Source organism: Arvicanthis niloticus, chromosome 19 (genome assembly GCF_011762505.2).
Source record: "Arvicanthis niloticus isolate mArvNil1 chromosome 19, mArvNil1.pat.X, whole genome shotgun sequence".
NCBI lineage: Eukaryota > Metazoa > Chordata > Mammalia > Rodentia > Muridae > Arvicanthis > Arvicanthis niloticus.
In genome coordinates this window covers 5458839-5478764 of record NC_047676.1, presented here as the reverse complement: position 1 = coordinate 5478764, position 19926 = coordinate 5458839, and the positions used below count along the sequence as shown (strand labels likewise).

The window sequence follows — 19926 nt, the reverse complement described above, 5'->3', positions numbered from 1 at the left end:
TGATACTGCTGCCAAAAACTAACACCAAGATGGAGAACACAGAACCGAGGAATGTTTATGTCCGGGTCAAGTTCAAACCCAGCTTCTGGGGTGTATATGTGTGTGTCAGAGAAATTCCATTATTCATGGAGTAAGCTCATTTATTATAATCAGCATTAGTCAACATACTAAGTGAATCGATTTAAATATAATGGTGAGAAATGAAAACAAAATCAGTGACTCAGCCAGTTCTGGGGGCAGCTGTAGCCTCTGCGATGTACAGCAAGCCAGTGTGCGGTTTCCCGACCCCAGAGCCGCATGCCCTGGGCTGGGATGCACCACAGCCATTCTGGCTTGTGCAGTCGACACTGCTCATGTTCCTCCACAGCTATGATCTCGGTGCCCAGCTGTGCAGGGTACGTCAGCTGCTGTGGACACGGCACAGGCTGAAGAGCTATGTGCTGTAGCCCTTCCAAATAGGCTTTCTGGACCTGGAAGCCATACTGGTTGAGAAACTGGTTGAGTGGAAAGTCTGCCAACCATGTGCAGCACTCTCTGAGGATATTGCTTTCTGTGAGGGTCCATACCTGCATAGCAAAGCAAGACCAACCCAATGAGTTTGCCGCAGCTAATGGTCTGAAGTTTCATCAAGGTGAGATCCCAACCCAGTAGAGCTACATCTCTAGGGGAATCTGGAACGCGTCCCTGACTGTTGGTAACACTCCCCTCTACATTACCCAGGAGTCTGGGTGATCCGTGTGGAACTTACACTAGCCTTGCCAGGATGTCACCAGAGGAAGCCAAACGAACTACTGAAACTTTTCTATGCAAATTGTCAGAAAGGAGACAAGCATTGTGACTCGGTAGAAGAGACAGCAAACCAACTCTGCATGTGTCTGCTTCACAGAGCATAACTTCATGATGTGGAAACAGAACTGTTAGAACTGAAGAAAGAGACAGACCCAGAGTCTGCCTGGAGACTTCTACAGCACACTCTTCACACTTCAAGGAATGGACCAAGGATATGGATTCTGCCAACTCTACTGTCTAGAGTGCGAGAGACATTGGAGAACATTCAGTAACAGCAGTGTGATGATTTGTATATGCTTGGTCCAGGGAGTGGCACTATTAGGAGGTACGGCCCTGTTAAAGTAGGTGTGGCCTTGTTGGAGTAAGTGTGTCACTGTGGGTGTGGTCTTGAAGACCCTCATCCTAGTTGCCTGGAAGTCCATATTCTGCTAGCAGCCTTCAGATGAAGATGTAGAACTCTCAACTCCTCCTGCCCCATGCCTGCCTGGATGCTGCCATGTTACTACCCTAATGTTAATGGACTAAACCTCTGAACCTGTAAGCCAGCCTCAATTAAATATTGTCATTTATAAGACTTGCCTTGGTCATGGTGTCTTCTCACAACAATAAAACCCTAACTAAGCAGAAAACACATCTGGCATTTATAATCATTGTTATTAAATTTATATATGCAAAGCAATGGGTTTTTCATTAAGACATTTTCATTAATGTCTATTACTGTGTTTTGCTCAAGTCCATCTTGCCATACCTCTTCTCATCTCCCCTCTCCCTCTTTTTATTCCCCTCCATCCCAGGAAACAGCTCCCTTCTGTACATTTGTCTGGATGATAAATAGACAGACATATGCATATGTACATAAAAACACACAAGCAGATAAAATGGAAATAGAGATCCATATTTCATGCGTGAACAAACATGGCCATCTGCTTTCTGGCTTATTTCACGTCACACAGTGATCCCCAGTTCCAGCCATTTTCTTGCAGACAACATCATTTCTCTTATTTACAAGTGAATAAAATTCCGTTGTATATCCATACATTTACCTCACTGTTTGTTGTTTGTAATCTCAGCTGGCTGTACAGCTTGACACCTTGACTATCATGAATAGTGTTGCAATAAACATGGACATTCAGGTGTCCCTGTGACATACTTAGATATGACTGAGATTCCTTCAGTACATACCCAGGAGTAGAATGTCTCGAGTGTAGTTCTCTTTCTAGATTAAGAAACTGCTCTAAGTCATATAGTGGTTATACTATTTACATTCTCAGCATCATTACATAAGGGCTCAGAATACAAGTTATTTTCAAACACCCAGGATACATATACCATACACAGGTCCTTTAAACAAATCCCCTAAAAGAATTAAATCTATGCTGGGCTTGCTGGCACCCCAGCACTTGGGAGGCTGAGGCAGGGATAGTACAAGTTTGAGGCCAGCCTGTACTAAATTTTTTACTAAAATTTTCTGTTCCTTCTCAAGACGAAAGAAAAGAAAACAGGAGATAACTTGAACATCAGCATCCACTGCTCTGTGTCCTGACTGGATGCAATGTGACCAGCCATCCCACTGCCCTGTCATCAAACCACAAAGTGTGAGCCAAAATAAATACCCCTTCATTGCTCGTTATGAAGTATTTTGTCACAGCTATGAAAAAGAGAAGTAACTAATACCAAAAGCCAGTGCCTAGGAACGACACTGATGCTGTAGACTTCTGAAACTGGTGTGCGGGAAGAATGTGGAAAAGTCTGAAATCTATGGGCTCAGAGATCCCTAGACTGATGTGTTCTTGGCTTACTGGGTCACTGTGGCATCAGTGTGGAAGACTGCAGTGCTGGCAAAAGAACAATGACTTCTCTATTCACAAAGTCTCAGAAGCAGTGAGAGTTGGAGGCTGTCCATGCTGCATTCTGACAATCCAGCTTCATTCTCCCTATGTCCTGGGAACTTTCATGAGGCTTAATTCAAAAGTAACGGTCTAAATTGTTTAGAGAGGGGGATTCCAGGGAAGGATGCTAATTCCGGCTGTTGCTGATTACTACTCCTGTTCACGTTTCTAGCAAGAGAGCAGCAAGCGCCTCTGGAAACTTCATTTTTAAAATGTAATCTCATGTAGGAGGAGGCCGGACTGAGAGCTATGACTGTCCTCTGCTTAAAAACAATGACCTGGGAAAACATTTCTCCAGGTTCAGCCACGGAAACATACAGAAACATCTACATCTGTGCTGGAAGGGAACCCAGCTATATCCGGAGCTTGTAGCAGAATTTGACAGCACCATACATATTTCTTTTGCAATATGCAGAATGCAAACATTACAGGATCCTTGAGGCTTTTGTCAAGGTTTCAAAAGGCCACTGAGGCTATGCAGTCTGTGGCAGGGTCCAGCTCCCGGTAAGGATAAGCTGAAAACCCATTAATTGCATGAAGCTGTGGAGGTGACATCTGAATAGCAGTGGAGACTCCATGGTATTGGAGATGCCAGTACAGTGGGATGTCTTCCAGGAAGAGCTTCAGATGCAGAGCAAAGCCAGCCCAAGATAGAGACATACGAGCTGTAGGAGGCAGAATAAGAAAGGGCTCACAATAAAAGATCCAAGGGAGTCCCAGAAGAGACTTTAGGAAAACTTGAAACTAGGCGTGGTGGTGCATGTCCTTAATTCCACACTCAGGAGGCAGAGGCAGGTAGATCTCTGTGAATTTGAGGCCAGGCTACTCTGCATAGTAAGTTCCAGGACAGCCAATGAGACTTCGTAAAAAAAAAAAAAAAAAAATCTCGAGCCTATTGGCACCAGAGGTAGAATATCTATATTGCTTCTTGTCAAGTATTTGGCCAGAGCAGAAAGAGATAATGAATACAGGGGCCTTTGGGTGATGGGATAGTTTGTCTTCCCTGTGGTGGTAGTCACAGGAATCTACTCATGTATGATGATACAGTGCTATCCATGCACTGTGTCCCAGGATGAAGTTAGCGGTCTTGATATTGTTCAAGAGCAATCAAAGATTTAAGTCTTAGGGGGAATGATAGACAGCCTGCAGATTCTCACACAGTAACTTTCTGTGTGCATTTACTGTCAAATAAAAAGTTAAACCCAACCACGGGAGCTCACACCTGAAATCTCAACACTTGGGAAGCTGAGGCAAAAGCAAACTGGGAGCCAGCAAACTGGGGCTACATATTAAGTTATAGGCCGGCCTGGGCTACAGGGTGGGACCTTGTCTAAGAGCAACAATGATTTAAGTCAGAAAACTTAATTTGAATAACCTTCAGCTGCTAACTTAGACAAACAGCAGTACACTCATTCTATGAAATATTGCTCAGAAATAAAGTACTAAGTCAGAAGGGATTCCCATCAGTGGGAGTGGCATAGATGCTGAGTTACCATGTCCTGGACTCTGGTCCCTGACACAGCATGGAAGGCATCTATTGGCAAAGCATAGTCACAATGTTGAGAAATGAAGGAGGCTCCTACTAATGAATTGATCAATGAATAACAATCACTGTTCTAACCGCCTTCTGCGTACTTTCAAGCCTCCTGACTCCTCTGGGGAGGAAGCCCTAAACAGATGAGACGTGATCAGTTTGGAAAAGTGACTAACTTGGACAAGGTCACGTGGCCAGTAAGCAGCATACACAGAAGTGCATGCAAGCAATCCCCACGGTCTGCAGGGAGCTGCCCACAGACCAGCCTCTTTCTTTATTCTGAAAGTGCCCCTTGGTTGCACCAGAATCCCACTGTGATAATCCTGCTCTAAATTTTTAACTCTTTTCTTGGCAAACAAATAAATATCCTCCAGAAAAATATAGGCTAACAGGACCTGAGGTGCCTCTTGCTTTGCAGGAGTTTCTTACGTACGGTTAAAACAGAAAGAAAATGGGGACAAAGGGAAGAAAGGAGGAAGGGGGACAAGAAAGAAGGAACAAAGAAAGGAAGAAGGGGGAGAGAAGGGAAGAAGGGAGAGGAAGGAGGAAAAGCAAGACACAGAGGAGGGGGCAGAGAAGGGTCAAAGAAAGGGAGATAAAGATCGTTTATTTCAGAAATGCTAGCTTCCCATTAAAGCCTGCCCCACTCACGTCCATAAAAATATGCCATTGTGTCAAGAACCCAGTCAACAGGTCAGCATTTTGGTTGGGGGTGTGAGGGAAACCCCTATGGTTAACTCCTTTATCATTTGCTGCAAGTGCCATTTTAGCAGGTCCCAGCGAGCAGGGTGGTCTTAAGTGGGACCTGTTTTCATGTACCACAGTCTAGAAGCTCAGTGAGGAAAGTCCATGGTTAAAGATGGGTTAAGGCCACATGGCTAGGCACACCCCTCCACAGAGATGTCAACCCATGGAGTGACTCTATGTCAGAACCCAGGTGTGAAAATTCCTGGAAGAGACCTCGCTGAACTCAGAGAAACCCTCGATACAATCTAGTATCTTTTTCGCGCTGCTAGGCCTTCTGCTCTCACAGAGATGTGGTGTTTTATATTACATGGAAATGGTGCAGACGCAACAGGGCACTGACATGCTCTAGAAACTTCATGGGGTAGAATAAAAAAAAAAATAGGCTGACTTTAATACTACCAAGATTACATTCTCAGGTTCACAGGAGGAATCTGAGTCCAGACCTTTGTTTCACAAGTGAAAAACCACAGGAGGGGACCTCATTCTTCACAAAAGTTAGTTGTTAGATGTGACCTATTTGAATAAAACACTGCACAGGGTTTTTTTGCACATGAGTACGCAGACGCATAGAGGTCACAGAACAACCTTCAAATTTTCATCCTCCCTTGCCTCGTCACTGCATCTGAGACAGAGTGTAGAGTGTAAGCCGCCTCATGAGTTTCTAAAGATCCTCCTGTCTCCACTCCCACCTCACCAGAGGAGCAGCTGACATTACTGATGTGTTCTACACACCCAGCTCTCCCAGGGTTCTGAGGATGTGGGGATTTGAACCAAGGTCACTGGGCTTGCTAGGCAAGCAGTTTGGCTCAGCAGACCACCTTCCCGTTCTAAGATTTATTTTCATGATTTTATGCTTTCTACTTTCCATCTTTATTCTGTGTCTTCTAATTTTAGTTTTAATTAAACATTACATCTTCTTCCCCCTTCCCTTTCCTCCTTGTTACCCCTCCCGTATTTTCCCCTTCTGACCCCTCAAAATCATGGCCTCTTTTTATCTGTTGCTGTTACATGCACATATGCACTCCTACAGATGTAAATGCAGCGTATTTTGTCCATTTGGTATTGCTTATAGGCATGTGATCTCAGAGCTGACACTGGGTACTGAATAACTGGGAGCTTGCTCGTTCCTGAGAAGGGCTTCCTCCCACCCCTCACGCTCCTTAGTTACCAGTTTATGTGGGGTTGGGGATGAGGTCTCTTGAAATTGCCCTCTTGTTTTCTATTCTTATCCTCCTTCTGACACAAAAAGCACTCTTCTGCTTTTGTTGTTATTTATTTATTTATTATTTGTTGTTGTTTTTTATTTATGAGTGTTCTATCTGCATGTACACCTGCATGCCAGAAGAGGGCAGCAGATTACTCTATAGATGGTTGTGAGCCACCATGCAGTTGCTGGGAATTGAACTCAGGACCTCTGGAAGAACAGACAGTGCTCTTAAGGCCTCAGCCATCTCTCCAGCCCCTCTTCTACTTCTTATTTTAAATGTGTGTCATTTTTTATTGTTTTTGTATCTACATAACTGAAGCCATACTTTTCTTGTCCCCCACACAGACGGCCAAGCCCACCAAAGTCACTTTCTCCTTTATAATGGGAAGTTTGAAGACCACACATCTCTGCCAGGTGTCTTGCTCACTACCCTGGTTAGCACTGCTCTATACAGCTGCAAGTGTGAGGGTATGCAGGTGTGAGGGTGTGCAGGTGTGAGGGCGTGCAGGTGTGAGGGCGTGCAGGTGTGAGGGTGTGCAGGTATGAGGGCGTGCAGGTGTGAGGGTGTGCAGGTGTGAGGGTATGCAGGTGTGAGGGTGTGCAGGTGTGAGGGCGTGCAGGTGTGAGGGTGTGCAGGTGTGAGGGCGTGCAGGTGTGAGGGCGTGCAGGTGTGAGGGCGTGCAGGAGCTAGGGCGTGCAGGTGCTAGGGAGTGCAGATGCTAGGGTACATAGGTGTGAGGGTGTGCATGACTCCTTGAACTCGGTGCTTATCTAGGCAATGGTACCATTCACTGAGAATCTTCTCGTGTGTGTCTCCCTCTTTTCCTTTAATGTGGTTACTTTCATCTTGGTTTATTTCCATTCTTACTAACATGGTTCTTCTAAACTATTTTTTGTAATTGACTCATGGAAATATACTGTATGAGTTTTCATATGCCCAAAATACTTTAGACAGTATTGTCCCGGTAATTTAAATGACAACTTGGTTCTTTTCATTCAACGTGGGAATCTTTTATTCCATTTTTTTTTATGCATCCATCCACACTACTGTCATTTTGAGAACAACTCTGCTTTTTTTATGTTTTTATAGAAGATATGGTTATCCTTCTGTCTTGATGCTAATTTCCACAGCAATATGCATAAGGATGTGTGGGCTGGGTTTATTGTCCCTTCTTGCATTGGATTCTCTGTGACGTTATTGGTTGTTGTCTGTCACTCGGCTTCTTGAGAATCCTGGGCTATTGTGACTTCCAGCATTCTGCTTCCTTCTCTTTTCTTCCAGGATAGAATCTTTCATACATGCTGCTCACACCTCTCTCCTGGCCCTGGCATTGGCTCCCGCTCACCCAGCCCAATGCCAGGACTTCATTTGACCACGACTACAGAATCAGTTCATTGTGTGTGTGCTCTACTTTTGTTTTACTACTTTTATTATAAAATATTCCCATTTTCATCCTCTTTGCGAGCACCTAATTGTGTTTGGTTTGCCAGCCTTCCGTCTCATCTCCATGAGCATTTCTGTCATGTTTGTTTTAAATGTTCACTCCCCGGGGTGGAAGCATGTCACAGACTGGCCAAACACTTTGGCTTTTATGCAGAAGCTTGGGTGGTAGCAGCCATATCTGAGCATCCCTCGTGACAGGAAACAGTTTATATATCTGACCCACAAAGCCCCAAATGGTTCTGGTCCCTAGCACTATTCTCCCCTCAGACATGAATACTGGCAATCTCCCTTGCCAAGTCTCAGGATGATCTTGTAAAGCAAAACAGAAGTACACAAGAAACAGATACACACAGGTCTGTTCCCCTCCATCTCCACTTACTGTGATGGCTCCTCACCCTGGGTCCCCGCTTGATCATTACTTTCTCCCTTCAGCTAGCATGATTACTTTCCTACCCCACCACCATAAAAATAGCTAGCATGCCTTCTGGGCAGTACAAGGAAATCAGTGCAGACCTGTGGGCAAGCGGTTTGGTTACCAACCTATACAGACTACCTACTAAGTCTGCAAGTTAAAAGTAGACTATCCCCTAGGTAGTATTACAGCTCCAGCCTCACCCTCGCCCAGTCTTGTAGGGAAGAGAAGGGGCTTAGTCTCACCTGAAAGAATGTAATCTATTGTCCCTAGCACGATCTCTTCCTCATACGGAGAACAAACACTTTGTCTTCTCGGGTTTCTGATACATTTTATTTCATTTTCTCAGCTGAGCTTAGTGTTCTTGCAGCCTCTTTTGTCTCTTTTATTCTTTGGCGGCTAAAATGTATATCTGAAAGGAAGTCAGTGACTAATGGTTTGTTACCAGTCTCTATCCACAGTTAACATAAATAAAGAAACCCCGGAACACTGAGTAAATATTGATTTTCATGGCCAAAAAATAACCTTATGTGGCTGGTAAATATAATACCCACAGAGTTAATCTGGGAGACAAATGAGTTGGTTTGTTTAAGCATTAACACATCCATTTACTAAACACTGGTGATGTGCCTTGGCAACCAGAGTGTGAGGGCAGCCACAATGGAATTTCTGAGAGTGGATGCCTCTGTATTTGCTTCCCAGGCATCATCAGAGTGAGGTGCCGGGTGGAGTGGTATCACCGAAAGAGTATGAATGTAAAGATTACAGCAGTGGGTTTCATCATTTTCATAATTCTACCATCAACGTGTTTTCTTTCTCTCTTCAAATTTTTTTTTAAAAAATACTTCTTTTGAAAGTAATATATATAACATCCTCCTCCTCTCTCTCTCATTTTCTTCCACCAACCTGACCCATGCATGGCCCCAAGTCCAAGTGTATGTGATGTGTTTATTAAAAGATAAAGAGATATAGAATATGTTCTATGGGTGTGTGGTGAAGTGTGGGGGAAGGGGATGTCTCAGCGGGCCCATGCTGAAGCATCTCTTCCCCTGATGCTTACCACATGATGATGATACCAGCCACAAGATGGTATAGTATAGAATAGAGTTTATTCAGGACCTGGGGAGGGAAATTAAGAGGCTAGTAGAGGCAGAGAGAGAGAGAGAGAGAGAGAGAGAGAGAGAGAGAGAGAGAGAGAGAGAGGAGAAGTAGAGGCCAACCATGAGCACAGGGGGGGGAGGGGAGGGGAAAGAGGCAATGGGACAGAGAGGAAGCAAGAAGGCAAGAGAGCAGGAGATCAAGAGAGAGAGGAGGGGGCAAGCAGCACCTTCTATAATGGGCCAGGCCTACATGGCTGTTGCCAGGTAACTGCGAGGTGGAGCATACCTGGCTGTTGCCAAGTAACTGTGGGGGTGGGGTTTAGACAGAATGCTAAGTGTGTGTATGAGGTAGAGAGGGGATGTTCCTAAGCACATCCTGCTCGGTTCATACAATGTTATTTACGTATGTGAATATGACGTCAGAGCCCATCTGATGTATGTACAACACCAGTGCACCTAAGGCTCAGGGATCATTCATGGTGAGAGAGTGGACAGAAAGGTGGGAAGAGCCAGAGGAACAAGAAGTTTGCTGTAAAATTATGTCTCCTGGAAATGTCTGAGAAGACATACCCATGAATTCTCATCATCATGGCGGCCTAAAGAGGCCCTGAGCTGAAAGGAACCAATAGACCTGCTGAGGTGAAAGGTAGAAATCTCCTGGGGCCTCAACCCTTCACTAAGAGTTTCAGGCAGTCAAATCTTATAAAATGAGGGGGAAGTGGGCACAAACCTTCAATCCCATCGCTCAGGGGGCCAGGGCAGGATGATCTCTGTGAGTATGAAGCCAGCAAGGTCTGTCTACACAGTGAGAGCATGTCTCCAAAATATAATACAATGTAGAGAAAAAAAATATGAGTTGATAGCGCAGAAACACCCAGCCCTTGCTGAGGGTCATACCAAGCCTAGGGATGTTCCATCTGCTTTCTCTCTGCAAAGTCTGCTTGCTACTCTCATGGGTTTCTGGGCTTCTCTGAGAAGCAGGGTGGAGAATGTGTTAACCACTTCTTATGCTACTGCTGTTGCAAGTGTTTATGGAGTGAACACAATAATAGTGACAATAATGGAACACTCCTTTCATTGCTGCAGAGTCGTGGCAGCAAGCTGTGGTGGTCGTGGCAGTGAGCACAATGGCAGAAGCAGCGTTCTGCAGTCTTTCCCCCTGAGCTATTACGTCAGTGTTTTCCCACCCTTGGATTTCAAAATCGCCTTTCTCACTGCATTCTATGGTCTCTCAAACCCACACCATGTCTCACTCTCTACTCCCTTATTTTGGTTGATGTTTTGATTTTACCGTTTCAGCAGAATTACATGGATCACTTCCTGGTATTATTTTTCTCTGTTTTCTTAGCTTAATCCCTGAGTCAGTTTTTGTTCAAAACACTCCATTTTCTTTTATAAAGACTTGTTTACTCTGCTAGAGGAACGGACAGAGAAATGGGTTCGTTGGCAATTCATCAGAACAATCCGTTAGTTAGCTTTAACGTTTGACAAATTAATGAAAGCACATAGCTACACCCCCAATCCAGAAGCTGTGACCACAGGCCAAGAAGACGAGGGGCTGCTAATGTTTCTCACCCTCCGGAAGGCATGGGCTCTGAAGGACACCACCATGGTTCAGGATCCATCTCTGCTGACATTAGTTCTGTCACTTCCGGAAATGAGTGACCCTTGGAGTATCAGCTTCCATAACAGATGAGGGCAACACAATCCCCATCCTTGGGTCATTTCCAAGATTGCATTACTCACTAAGTAGCATCAGAACTGATGATATTAACCTGACAAGGACTGCATGTTGGCAATCATCTTGGTTATCACTGTATTATTAAACATCAAGTATTTCTGCAGGAGAGATTTGGGGATTGGGGCCTTTCAGAAATTTAAAACCGCATCACAAAAATTCCTACTCTGACCTATTAGCATGAAATGGCAAGAAAATTACATGTCATCATTAATCAGGGGTTATTACAGAACTTGTTCTTTTGGGGTAGAAGGAAATCTCTGTCACAGTAGCAATGAAGAAATGTCAGCTCATCCTTGTATTGCACTGTCTGTCTACAGCAGGATTCTTTTTCCAGAAAAAAAAAAAAGAAGAAGAAGAAAGCAGTGAGGGTGAGTAGAAGTCCTAACACAAGACAGGTCCTGGTGAAGCAGACATGTGGCACCTGAGTGGCCACCTTGACCCTGGTGATCCCTCCTGGCTATCTAAGCACAGATCTTAACCTGAAACACCAGGCCACTTTCTGGCTCCTAAACCTTCCATTGCTGCTGTTCCTGGGAGGCCACTTGTAATCTGTATTACTCAGTAAAACCTGCTTGTCTCCATTGTCCATCTGTCTGTCCTCCTGTAGAGGCACAGCTCAACGGCCTCAGTCACAGTGTGCCGTGTGGTACCTGGTGTCTCCAGCTCTCACCTCAGCCCCATGGTGTCTCCCAGCTTATTCCTTATATGGTGATGACCATCACCTTCACCACAGAGAACACTGTTGTTAACACAGGGTCTCGTGTAAGCCATACCAGCTTTAACCTTGATAAGTAGCTAAGCATGACTTTGAACCCTTGATGCTCCTGGCACTAGACCCGATAGGTGCACCAATCATAGCTATGGACCACCATACTCAGTTTATGGCAATGGTGTGGATAAAACGCAGGAATTTATGTACGTGGTAGGCAAGCACTCTGCCAACTACATGATGTCTCCTGTCACTCTAAAAACGCCTTTCAAAGTGGATGGTATTTAAACTCCAGAGTTTGGCATTATATGTGGCAAATAAGAGACGCTTAATAAATATTTACATATTTATTTATTTAACGAATTAAGCCAAGAGACTCTTAAGTGAAGCAATAGCAAGCTCGTCTTTTCCTGAGCTCTGTACCTTCAAACAAACATTTTCACTCGTCCCACGAAAGTCATCACCTGCTCAGTCATGTCAGCATGCTTCAGCTTCTAACATGAGTCTTTTTTAATATTTGTTTTCATTACATTTATTTGTATGTACGTATATAGGTATGTATGTGCATGCCTGTGTGAAAGAGTATTGTGTATGTGCAACTCCCTGACGAGGCCAGAAAAGGGTGCCAGATCCCTTAATGCTAGAGTTGCAGCCAGTTGTCAGGCACCCAGTGTGAGTGCTGGGACCCAGTCAGGGGTCCTCTAAAAGAGGAGCAACATTCTTAATGACTGAGCCATCTCTCTATACCCTCTAACACAAATCTTAAAAACCAGACAATGTTTCCGTACTCTGGTCATTGCCTGCTCTGAGAACAGCATGTGTTGCAGTGGAATCGGATACTTTCCAGAAGAAGACCGTGTGGTAGAGCCTGCCCCCTCAGAGCCTTCTCAGAGCCACAAGTTTCATATAACTAACCAGGTCTTTGACTTCAAAAGAGAGTTCGAAGATAATTCTAGACACTGGTTAGTCCCCAACAAGGTGTCTGTCACAGTCACGATGGACAACATGAACTTGCTGAGGAGACAGTGGTGATCACATCTGTTGTTGCTTTGACAGAAGGATGCGAGGGTGGCACAGTGCATGGTCCATGTGTCACAAGTAGCCAAAGCACCTATCCTAACTGATGATACTGTCTACAATGAGCAAGTGAAAAGTTTACTTTGGGCTTATAAGGTTGAGCAACCAACAAGTGCCCGGTGCCATACCTTCTCTCCGCCAATCTCACACATCATGTCTTTCCCATTGTATATCAATTTAATAAGCCCGTTCTCCTGAGAGCAGATGATTCTATGTTCAGCGTGATGTGGTAGCTCATTCTGGAAGCTCACAGAAAGACTTTCTAATCTGAGTTATGCCTTTGAGTGAAGGAAGCTGGAAAATTTGATCAGAGCAAAGTGACCAACCAAAAAATACCATAGGCAGGCACAAAAGATAACCCTCCCTCTCAAAAGATAACCCTCCTTGGGCAAAATAATAGTAAGGATGCCTGAAAGAGAATGGTACTGTTAACCATCTACCCAGAAAAATGCACATATGATTTAAATGAGATTTTCTCATCTGAGCTGACACTGCTCCAGCCAAAGACCATCTAACAAAACCCTAATACCAGGTATGTGAAGCCCTCTATTGAGTTGCTGCCAAAACTGTCTGAGAGACTCACAAGACATATAGCCTATTCCCATTGCCCTTGGTTTTCTCCTGGAATTTTAAGGTAATTTTCTATTGCTGAAGACACCATGCGCTTCAGATGCAGGGCCCCTGAGCTAGAATGGACCTGAATGCCTCTTCTCTGAGGACTAAAATGCTTCCAGAGGAGGGAAGCAACCAACAATCCTACCCAGCTCTAGTGCCTATAAGCCACAGTAACCACAGCATGGCACAGTAACCTTACAGTGCAATAAAGCTATGCATACCTTGTTGGCAAATAATAGCTCTCTAACTGGATTTAAGACCTGCTTAACAAGAGGGAAACACTGCTTAATTAGAAGCTTACTCAACTACCCAGGGTTCGAGGAGTCAAGCATGGTCTTGGTGGAGAACTTACAACTGCCACTTCAGTAACCAGCATAATCCCTAATTACTTTTTAAATATTTATCTCTAAACCCACACATAAATGACATTCTCACCCCTCCTCGAGGAAATTTCTCTTTCCAACAGAGCGAGAAGTTTACAAAAAAAAAAAAAAAAAAATTAATTAAAATACAGACTTGTGGAACCTAGTCCCAATGGATATATCTACAAAACACTTCTGCACCTAAGGCTTGGGGAACATTGTGGAAGAGGGGTCAGAAAACTTAAAGATCCAGAGGACCAGGAGTTTGCTGTGAGACTTCCTCCTAGGAACGTCGGAAGCCATGCCCATGAAGTCTCACCACGGCTGTCTGAACATGAGCTGAACAAGGACAACAGACATGCCAAAGTGGACAGGAAAAGATCATAGAGCTTCAACCCCACACAGAGAACTGCAAACAACCAAGGAACCTGTGAATGGGAGAAGCAGTCTCCTCAGGGAAGAACACAGTTCTCCAGTACCAATAGGTCAACCCTCAAGCCATACATGCAAGTAACATTACACAGACTGAGCAGCTTATATTTATGTATTTATGGATGTGTGTGTATGTGTAGTACATGTGTGTAGGTGTGTTTCTCAGTACAAGTGTATGTGGAGGCCATGGGCTTATTTCAGGATGTCTTTCACTTACTTTTTAATTATATTCATATTATTTGGGGGTTTGGGAGGAGGGTTAACTTCATTTTTCGAGAGTATAATTACAGCATTTGCCTTTTCCCTTTCCTCGCTCCAAATCCTCCTATATATTCTTAGTTCTCTTTCAAATTTGTAGCCTCTTTTTTTATTGATTGCTGTTACACACACACACACACACACACACGCACACACACACGCACACACACATTCATAAATACATAAATATAAACTTCTCAGTCTGTGTCTTAGTCAGGTTTGTATTCCTGCACAGAACATCATGACTAAGAAGCAAGTTGGGGAGGAAAGGGTCACTTACTGTACTGGCTGGTTTTGTGTGTCCACTTGACACAAGCTAGTCAAGTTAACACAGAGAAAGGAGCCTCCCTTGAGGAAATGCCTCCATGAGATCCAGTTCTAAGGCATTTTTTCAATTAGTGGTCAAGGAGGAAAGCCCATTGTGGGTGGTGCCATCACTGGGCTGGTAGTCCTGGGTTCTGTAAGAAAGCAAGCTGAGCAAGCCAGGGGAGCAATCCAGTAAGCAGCATCCCTCCATTGTAGCGGGATATTTTCCCCACTACATTTGCAATAAGGCTCAGTGATCGGGCTGTATGAAAGGTAGGCAGAGTGAGGAGTTGGGAGGAAGAGGAGAGGAAGGGGAGGAGACAGGAAAGGGAGGAGGCTAGCAGTGATGAAAAACCACGAATGGTTCGAGAGCAGTCCTGGTTAACAGCTTAAAAAAAGGTTAAATTTTGGGTAACAATTCTAATTGTGTGGGCATCTTGTTATTTGAGCATTTCCAAATACATAAATTCCTTGGTTAATTATTAAGCTTTAAGAGTCTCATTTCTACCAGGTATCATGAGGATGGTGGGTATTGTCTGGGGTTCAGCCGAGCTTTTTGGAGACAGTCTGGGGAATTGGCAGGACCATCCCCCATGCTGGCATCTCGTGGGTGCCAGGGCCAGTGTTTCTAGATAGCTGGAGCCCTGGTCACAGCCAAGGGGCAGTGGGAACATGGCACCTGCCCAGGAACAAGCCGGACCTGGCACCATTTTCTAAATGTTACCTGTTACAAGTGGCTCCCAACATGCATCAGCTCCTGCCTCCAAGTTCCTGCCCTGTGTGAGTTCCAGTTTTGATGTCCTTTGGTGATGAACAGCAATGTGGAAGTGTAAGCTGAATAAACCCTTTTCTCCCCAATTTGCTTCTTGGTCATGATGTTTTGTGCAGGAATAGAAACCCTAAGTAAGACAGAGACCAAACAGTTTATATTTATGTAATTATGAATATATGTGTATGTGCATGTAACAGCAGTCAATTAAAAAAAAAAAAAAAAAGGCCATGAATTTGAAAGGGAGCTAAGAGGGATATGTAAGAGGGTTTAGAAAAAAAGAAGTTAACCGTCCTCCCAAACCCCAAAATAATGCGAATATAAAAAAGGCAGGATTGAAGCAGCATGTGAAACAGCATAGAATGATCTCACAGGAACCCATGAAACTGTCCTTCTGCAAGAAGTACACTTTCTGCATGATGAAGAGGGCTGATGGGTACACAGTCCATCCTCCTTATCACTTGGTATCAACTACCTCATGCGGTAGCAAGCTCCCAGTGTGTATATTAGAGGAGTCATCATTTCCCTCGGGGGACGGCATGGGAAAGATGGTTCTAAGGTGGGCCTCGTACAAGTCACTTCCACCATGTTGCTCAAAGCATTCTTCTGCCTTGCCTTGCACATATAAGGATGATATCTTCCAGTGATGTCAAAGGTCAAATGGCCCCCTTGGAGGATGATAACTCCAGAGCCAAGATGAGAACCCACGTGCAGCTGGATTCACAGAAACCTGATTCAAAGGACCGATGGTCACAATTGCTTCAGTTTTGATCTCTCGGCACCAAGGGAGAGCAAACATAGCAAAGCCAACTATGAGGAACCTGGACGACAAGAGAGGACTGAAACCTCCTCGACGTGGCAGAATGCACACTGCTCCTCCGGCATGAAGCAGAGTTCACACCTCATAGTGTGTGAGCTGGTGATGGGCTCAACGCTCCACTTAAGGACAGGAGGCATGCATCATTACATCACACCGGAGACATCCACAAATGAAATGACTCGTTGCACTGGAAGAGGCAGACACGCCAAAGTGACACTGCAGCAAGAAAAATGCACTTCCTGTTGAAGAGCAGCGTGGAAGCAGAGGTGGTTAATCGGGAAGAAAAAATTACTCTTTTGTTCTCCCTTCCTCCTCCTCCTCCTCCTCCTCCTCCTCCTCCTCCTCCTCCTCCTCCGTCTCTCTCTCTCTCTCTCTCTCTCTCTCTCTCTCTCTCTCTCTCTCTCTCCAGGAACATCCAACCAAGTGTCTCCACTTAAAGCAGTCTCCTACAGTCTCCTATAAGAGAAGAAACTGTGCAGTTTGGAAATGGTCTTAAGTGAGGATTCCCAACAGGAGCAAAGATGTGACAGGGAATTGCATGAAGTTCGCTGAGCATCTGTGCTGTCTGTTCTCCACCAAGCACCATGCTGTTCTCAGAATGATGAGCTGCCTCCATCCCACTCTTTACAGCAAAATGGAGAGGAGTCCGTGGCTCCCTTGTGGTCCTCTCAGCTGGGCAGACTGACTAGTCTCAGATATCCAGGGAGCCTGAGAGTCCATTTCCAAGTAACCCACTGGCAGCATGACCAGCAAGAGACCATAAACCAACCAGAACACTTTAGAACATGGAACCACAAGGTTTGAGGAGAGGCCAACCTCTCTGACCAGATTCAATGCCCCACCCTGTTTGGGATGTACCTGGCACTCAGAGAGTAAGCAGAGTCTGAAGCAGCTGTAACTTCAGACATCACCAAATGCTCCTTGAACAAGACTCCTCCCCCTCCCCCTCCCCCCTCCCCCCTCCCCCTCCCCCCTCCCCCTCCATCTCCCCCCCTTCCCCTCCCCCTCTGCTGCTCTTTGGAGCCTCCTGCTCTGATTTCACAGTACTACCCAACACATCAACAAGCTGTGTCCTCTGGGACATGGGCTGGATGGAATTGTGATGGTACCGTCTGTCATTTCTCCCACAAGAGACTTACTGTGCATCTGCCTGGAGACTTTGAACAAGCCCACAACAACCTTGTCTGGACTTGTCAGGTGACATTTTGTAGATCACATAAGAAAGATACACCTCCCCAGAGATCAAGAGCAAACTCCACGGTAGGTAAAACACCTGCGACTCATCCCTGCCTCGTTCCGGAAACAAAAAAACACCGCTGGAAGCTGAGTTCTAAAGACCTGGACAGATGGCTACTAGGACAGTCGGTGAAAGCCTCTGTGTGGTTGGATGAGTGGGCTAACCTGCAGCTATCACTCTCAGTAAGTCACTGGGGGTCCTTATTCGGTTTCCCAGGTTACCAGAAGCCATCAGGTAGTCATAACGCCAGGCCTCATGAGATGTGACCCATCAGCATGAGGCACAAGCACATCGCCAGCTCTGCAGCCTCAGGTTCCCCAAACCTGTGATGTCATCTCAGACATGACACGGTCACCAGGGGACCAAGAGAGAGGCTGAAAGAAGAGAGATGCAGGCTCTGTATTTAGAGTTCATTTCGTTATTTGTCATTGATTTATTTACTCACTTTACATCCTGAACCCAGACCCTCCCCCCACCTCAGTCCCAACATCTCACCCAACTTCATCTCTTCTTCATCTTCTTCATCATGGTTTTCAAATCAGAACTACTAAGTCCTATCAAGTTACAGTGTCTGTTTCAAGAAACAAGGCCGATAAAATCAACACTCTTGGTTATGAAGTGCTGACCTCATGTTTGCTAAGTGTACTGTTGTTGAAATAGGTTTTTTTTTTTTTTTTTTTAACAAATGATTACACAGTTGGGGCTGAGGCTGTTCTCCATGCCGGCACATCCCCATTTTGTGTACGCCCTTAAAGGCTTAGTTAATAATTTTAGCTCTGCCCACATAGAGTAAATTTTCAAGTTTAGGGGAATAATTTCTCAGCAGAACTATTCAGTGTCCAGTACACACTCGCGCAGCTGCTGAAAAACCCGCCCAAATATTTCAAGCCATAGAACCCACACACTTCAATTTGGTCTTCTATAGTGAAATGAGGTTTTTACTTCTGCGGCAACCAGAAGGAGGTCTCTTGCCAATTTCCATAGTGTGTTAACAAGGACACTGTGTTGGGATTGCATGGGCAGAGCATTTCATCTCAAAGACAAAGGGAGGCGGAGTCTGAGAAGCCGAGAATGCTAATGGATCGGGAAAGACACTGTGTGTCTCCCATTCTGAACTTTTTAAAGATCACATTTTTTTTTTTTTTTATCTCTAACTGTCCTTGGATGGAAGAAAAACAGAAAGTTGTGGAAACTGGAAAGACCCAGGGATCTGTGTAATCTAAAGAAAAGCAGAATGTTGTGGAACCTGGAGAGACCTGAGGATCTGAGCTGTGAGAAAACCCTTTTGAGAAATTTGGGAGTGTCTGGGCTGTGTCAAATAGCATGTATGGTACCAGATAGTCACAGCCCCTGGTGTTGTATCTAGAACAGGTCACTATCCTTTCTGTGCTGACAAGTCTAGAGCACTCATCACTCCCTGACAGACCTCAGAATCTCAGCCAGAAAGCCCAGACTCTCCCACCTCCCATTCCCAGCACGCCCCTCTATCCAGAGCCTGTGTCTATGGTGTCAGCCTCTAACACTGAGGCAGGACTCTCCTGTCCTTAGAGATAGTTGTCCCTGTGATACTCTTCCCAAGCGTCAGGTACAGAGACATGGCCTCTTCTTTATTTTTCCAAGACAGCCTAAGGTAGCCTCACCCAGAAGAAGACACACGCCTGCCCTAGCATCCTGTTGGCCCACAACAGCATGACCTCAAACTAAAAGGTCACTCCACTACCCTATTATCATGGCTTACTCTGTCACTCACTTCAAATACAAGCCTGATCCTGGGTGGTCATCTTAATACTTAATTATATCAAGGCTGGGGGATAATTGAATGGTTCAAAGTGACCCCCAAACAGCATACCAGGACCTAGATGGTTTCTTACATGTTATCATCTGAGGACCTGTGTTCCCATGTAAGGACTTAGTTGTATTTCACAAAATTCCATGGGATTCTAGGTTCTCATTAGCTAATGAGAGCTGGAAAGCCCCGCGGAATTTCTAGGTGTGGATCTCGATGGTTCACACTAACACACTGGCATACACCTGGCTTCTCTTCCTAGCCATAGGCCCATTCGTTGCCAGCAGCCCGACCCTCTGCTAAGCATTTGAATACACCCAGCAGCCTAGCCCACAGGTCTCAGTGGACTTCCCTATCACACTCTGAGAAGTTGCTTTGTTCAGTGGACGCCAGCTAATGCAGAAACGTGAAACTGATCAACATACAGAGAATATTTCAGTGCAGTGCTCAGCTACAAAGGGGAGGGACATCGACATCACAATCCCCCACCCCCACCCCCACCCCTAAGCCTCAAGGACCCTAGCAAAGTAAAAAGGGCTGGAAAGATTGGAAGAGCCGAAGGCCAGGGAGGACCAGAGTGAAATTGTATCTTCTGGACATGACAGGACTCTACTCAGGAACCCACAGCAACTGTGATTGCCCGACATGCATAGGATCAAGCCAGTCAATATCCCGTCATGGGGTCAAAAGGC

At 45.1% G+C, this 19926-nt stretch overlaps 1 pseudogene; it reads right to left on the bottom strand.

The window, feature by feature from the left end:
- Positions 1-212: 212 nt before the first annotated feature.
- The window catches only part of LOC117723702 (WW domain-containing adapter protein with coiled-coil-like), a 48064-nt pseudogene continuing 28350 nt past the window's right edge, over positions 213-19926 (bottom strand).